Source organism: Triticum urartu, chromosome 5A (genome assembly GCF_056163025.1).
Source record: "Triticum urartu cultivar PI428250 chromosome 5A, HENAU_Tu73, whole genome shotgun sequence".
Classification (NCBI taxonomy): domain Eukaryota; kingdom Viridiplantae; phylum Streptophyta; class Magnoliopsida; order Poales; family Poaceae; genus Triticum; species Triticum urartu.
In genome coordinates this window covers 467442235-467448366 of record NC_141877.1, presented here as the reverse complement: position 1 = coordinate 467448366, position 6132 = coordinate 467442235, and the positions used below count along the sequence as shown (strand labels likewise).

General features: G+C 45.4%; 1 pseudogene; it reads right to left on the bottom strand.

Moving 5' to 3' along the window:
* On the bottom strand, positions 1 to 1191 carry LOC147971991 (serine/threonine-protein phosphatase 7 long form homolog; annotated as a pseudogene).
* Positions 1192 to 6132: the final 4941 nt, after the last annotated feature.

The window sequence follows — 6132 nt, the reverse complement described above, 5'->3', positions numbered from 1 at the left end:
TTACTTATGTGTTTCCTCGTCGATACGTCTGGGAAAAGGTGGTGGAATTTCTTGATAGAGACTGAACTGTCTCATTACACGCTCTGGGTTGTAAGGCTCAACACACCACAGGAACAATAAGTTGCAGCGAGTCAGCCAGAATGCACTATCGCTCAACATGCCTGGTGTGAAGTGTCGAGCATCAAAGACCATTTGTAGCTGGTCCTGAGTCCACGGGTTCCATGTGACCTCTGCCTCATCAAGTATCTCAAACTGCTGGTGGTACATAGGGTAACAATTTTTCGCAATATCTGGAGACCAACGTTTCCGTGCCTTTGTCCACCTGGTGGCCATAGTTGCGCTGGCACCCTCGCTAAAGTCGTATGGGTATACGGGTTGTACTATACGAGTTCATCCTACAGGGAGGTATTCCCAGGACCACAACTGTAGAAACTCATAGGCTACACAAAGTAATGGGGCTTTTTGTGCGAAAGAGGTTTTTTGCATGGCATCACACAAGCCTCTGTATATATGAGATAGCATGGCAGAACCGAAGCTGTATTTTGGCTGCTCGGGTAAAGGTTCATCTACCATATTCTCTGCAATGTAGATGAGACCAGGGACAACAACGTCCCTATATGAATTTGGAAATAGATTCCCGAGGAGCCACAACAAATACGCAAACAGATGTCTTTTTCTCGTCTCCTCATTGGCGAAGCTAGATAAATTAAGAAAGTTATCACGAAGCCAGACGAGGGGGATGCCCCGAGGGTTACCAGAACATTGTGATTCTGGCATTTCCATCCCAAGACGGGCTGCTATATCTAATGCCCAAGATGGAGACACTCGTGGAGAGACTACCGGCTCACCTCTAATTGGTAGAGCAGTGATCATAGAAACATCTTTTAGTGTAGGTGTAAGCTCCCCAAAACGAAAGTGAAAGGTGTGGGTTTCAGGTCTCCACCGATCAACGAGAGATGTCAAAAGGGATGGGTCCGAACGTACTTGGTCGTCGCATGATGTGAGCCTAGCAAAACCTTGTAGTCCATAAGCGTCAAGGTGAGCAAGGAAAAAATTGTGTATTGGCCATGTTTTCTTTATGGTTCGAAGTCTGAAAGGCCGATAATCATGCTTAGTATTTGGTTTCAAAAATAGGTGGCAACGGTGGCCGGCGTCATGGGGCCCCTGCAAAAGCACTGGCACTTCACCCATAACCTGCACACAAATATACAAATATACATTACGAGGAAGACGGAAATACAAATGCAAATCAAAATTAACTTAAAAAATACAAAGAGATACGATTTACATTAATTATCTGAAGTTAACATCAGGAGTACAATAATACAAAGAGATTCAATTTAAATTTAATATAAGTACACATAACGAGTAGAAATATAAATAGACATGGCGAGTACATATATATCAACATCATGCGTTGTTGTTGGCTCGATACGGGCAGTCTTTGCGTGAATGTCCAGGACACCTGCAAACGCGGCATCGCCTTGGTTCTCCCATCTGGCTATGGTCCATGTCATTGCGATGACGCCTAGACTGACGTCGTCCCTTTGCGGTTCTCATCAAGTCGGCGTTCGGAACCCATTTCGGCCCATCTGGCCACAACATTTTGTAGTTCATATCAATGCCCCAAGCCCAGAACTCACCGTTCCAAGTGTTGTACAGATTGTACATGTTGAAGTACGGCGATATGTATGGCTCGACGCTGATTTTTTGATCAGCAGCCGCCCGGAGCACATGACTGCAAGGGTAGCCCTCAAGCTTGGGCTTGTTACAAGTGCACTCACAGGAGGTTGAGCCAAGGGTGACAGCTTGCTTTTTTGATCCTCTGTGGTGACCCTTAACGTACTTGGCTCGCACATTGACCTCTCACTTATTCCTAAGTGCATCCACTTTCCTACAGCCATGACTTTGGGACTTCTTTGCTTTCTCGTCCAGATGTCTTTGCATCTTCTCGGACCATGGCTTGTTCAATTCAACTTGTGCTTTGGCGACGGTGACCCTGTCTGCAAAGTATGACAAGGTCCGGTTCCAAGTTTCTTCAATTAGGGCTGTGATAGGCAGTGCCCGCACCCCTTTAAGAACACCATTGTACACCTCTGACATGTTGCTGGTCATTATTCCATACCGAGCCCCGGTGTCGTGAGCCTGCGCCCACTTGTCCAAATGAGGGCAATTCTCGCCGATCCACTGGCTCAAATTTATGGGCGTCCTACGACCCCTCCGGTCTTCTCTCTGCGGCAACGCCGCGCGGTCGATCTCACCATTGATACCTGCCCAGATCGCATTCATTTTGGCTTCAGTTTTTTGCATGCACATCCTCTTGAATAACTTGAACCAATCCTTGTTTTTGAATTTGGAGTAAAAGTTTGCTGCCAAATGCCTCATGCACCACCTTCCCTCTAGATCGGGCCAGCCCCACTCTTCTTCCGACGCCTTAATTATTTCAAGAGCGCTTAATAATCCAGTGTTGCGATCAGAGATGATGCAAACACCTTTACGCTCTTTCACGACACCAATCTTCACGCAGCTCAGGAACCACAACCACCTATCTTTGTTCTCGCTCTCGACCAATGCATATGCAATAGGAAGAAGCTGATTATTTGCATCCGCTGCAATCGCCACCAATAGTGTGCCCTTGTACTTTCCAGTGAGAAAGGTACCATCAACTGATAATACCGGGCGACAGTGCCTGAAGGCTTGTATAGTCTGGGCGAATGCCCAGAATAAGCGGACCAGGATTAGCTCACCCGGGTTCATTGGGTTTGGACGTTCTCTCCGCCAAACTTGAGTCCCCATATTAGCACTTGCTATTTGATGAAGCATTCTAGGGGCATAAGAATATGCCTCCTCATAGGTACCATACAAGTTCTTGAATATATTTTCCTTCGCACGCCTAGCCTTGCTGTAGCTAACAGGGAATCCAATTAGATCCCCTGCATCTTTTTGCAGAGCCCTAACACTAATGTTGAGACTTCCCTGCACAATTGTTTCCATCGTCTGTGACACATATTTTGCTGTCACATTGCAGTGATCTGAAAGAGTCCCAGTTTTCTCACAGGTATGCTCCACTATTTTTGTGATATGCCATGACTGACATACCCCAGGCTTCAGTCTAGCGAGAACTCTTCCGCGGCAACCTTTCGTGGTGTGGATGCATATGACCTTCAACTCTTTTTTATCAGACTGCTTCACTCTATGCTGGCGGTGGATGCCGATTGCATAGCTACCCATTGCCTGGTAAGCAGACTTCTTGTCTGGGAAAACTTGCCCAACCTCCAGGCTCCCCGCTCCTAGGCCAGAAGCAGAGTGAAATTCATTGGTGATGCTCATATCCCGTAAAAACCCAGGTTGCAGTGCCGCCGCGACCGCTCTCTGAGGAGGAACATCTTCTTCTTCGCTTGACTCCGAAGACGCAGAAGAATGATCATCATCATCTAGCGCCTCCGGCAATCCCTCCACGTGTTCGCTCATGTCAACAGCCACAGACCAATATCCTGTGTCATACACAGGCTGGCCGCCCGTCGGTTCCGATGGGCCGACGCTAGGGGCTGATGTGATGGCCAACTCGACCTCACCACCCCTGCTACTGCATCTGGCAACATCAGTGACTGAAATGAAATCCACATACACCATCGGCTAACCATACATTGAGTTATTGGGATTGCTTGCAAACCTCATGTACGACCCCCACGACCGATCACCTGTGACCGGCCGCAAACCCCAACGGGCAACTGTCCCATCATTTCCTCCGTCAACGACGAAGGCCTCCATTGTCATTTTCCCCCTGCATCCCTGGGCCAAACACCTCTCGGATGCACCTTCTAACTGCTGCGTAACCCATGTTGACCATGTCTCTCACTACAACTGTAGTCGACTCGCACAAGGACACATCCACCCCTAATGGACCGTCGCTTAAGACGTTCCCATAGTACACTACTAAATTTTCCATAGTACCTAACCAACATACATGTTTACATTGCAAACAATTAGTAACAGAACATTTAGTAGTAGTATGATGACAACATTTACATATCATACGACTAAAATAATAATCGTATTTTCGTTACAAATATTCGTTTTGTTTCTAGAATCATTTGCTTAGACTTTCCGGGGTTGTTTGGTTTACGGGTATTTAGAGATCTAATTTTTCTCAAACTCGTCTACTAGCATCACAAACTAAAACTCTGTTTGCTTATCTCTAACTACCCCTAAAATATCCTAAACTGGTTCTCGTAACATGCAAAAACTGAGCTTTTGAAAAAACGACTATTAGTAAAAGCTAATTTTTCTTACAACAAGTTATGACAAAACCGAGGGTAATTACTCGCTATCCAAACAACCACTAAACATAATAGTACGATAATGACATTTTAATATCATATGAGTAAAACATTTAATTTCTTCCGGCTTTATAATTTTTTTTCATATCATACGATAACAATCATTTATTTACAAATAATAATATTTGCAGGGGCATGCACATTATTCACAACAATACATCAATATAAAAAATATTAACAAAATTACGGTGTCATTTTATACCTTAGCTCCAATATGGATGTGCTTGCGAATGCAATTAAGAGTCCAAATAGTTCGAATAAATATCCGTCACCAGTACTATATGAACAGAGTCAACCTATTATCATATGAACATCAATATTACACACGGATTTTTCTTTTTGCTATTAAAAGTATGAAAATAGCACTTGCATGTATCTGGTCATCACCTCAAAAGGGACAGTGAAGATGGAAACACAATTTCTTCAATCACGTCATCTCCTCCTTGTTTGCTACTAAGATGAATTATTTTACCTAATTACATACATCATTAAGTACATTAGCACGTAATCTTAACATAGAAAATTTATATTATTGTGACATAAAAAAGAAGACCTACGATTTCCTAACTATAGACTTATTAATACACATACCACATGAAATAACATACCACATGCAATGAACAATTACAGTACATTTTTTTCTTAATTACCGTAATTAGATTTCCGCATGTCAATACTAATGGACGCACCCAACATTGATACAACATCTTCAACCTACTCTTCTAAGAAAATAGTATAAATGCTACATCTGCCGTCCGAAATTGTTTCTAACCTCTAAGCACTAACATCGCATAGCTAATGAAGAGCTAAAAGATGAACTAATTACCACCCTGCATGCACAAAAAAATCAATGTATTGCGAAGCTCATACCTTGATCTTCAACTTCGTAGTTCACTTCGCTACACAAATCCTACTCCTGAAGCTCTAAATGACTCCAAAAAGTGAAGAAATAATACCTAACACAACAGATAACACATAGTTATGAACTAAACAAAAAGAGTACAAACTTCATGCATGCGAACGAAACCAACAAAAATAGATAGATCTTACCTTCGTCTATCTTTTCTTCAACTTCAGCATATTCAAAATCCAACTCTAAATCGCCCTAAATCACGAGTGAATGCGCCTACTGAGTTTTGCTTTCTCCCTGTTCATACACGCAGAGAGTAGAAGAGGAGGCCAGAGACACAGAGACAGTGTGCTTGAGCACGAAGCATAAGCATACTATATAAAAGAAAAAGGATCCCTGTAGTGTCGGCACAACAGGTTCCCACAGCCTCGGGTTCCCTCAGTGCCGTCATATCTGCTGAGGCAAAAGAAGGAAAGGCCGGAGTGATTCCAGGGCAGCAGCATCGCCAAAACAACCAGTATGGGAATGAGGGCTGTCATCTTCGTTGAGTGTCGGCACAAAGGGTTAAAGTACACAGATTCCCACGCGTGGGAATGAGGGCTGTCTGCGGGGGAGCTGAGTGTCGGCACAAAGGGTTAAAGTACACAGATTCCCGCGCGTGGGAATGAGGGCTGTCTGCGGGGAATCAGCGCCGCATGCGTTGGGGCGGACGCGCGTGCAGCAGGGTGGCCGCCAGCGCTGGTGGCGGCCGGGCCCACGCCTCGGCCAGCGAGCTGCAGCAGCTGTCGGCTGGGGAGCGACATGGGCAGCTGCGGCCGCCTGATGTAGTGGCGGCGTGGCCCACCGGGCCTGGCCCATTCCGTCGCGGCACGCAGCACTGTGCAGAACCCGTTGTGCCCCGCGGGGCCGCCTGCTGCGGTGGCGGCCGGACTCGCCGCCTCC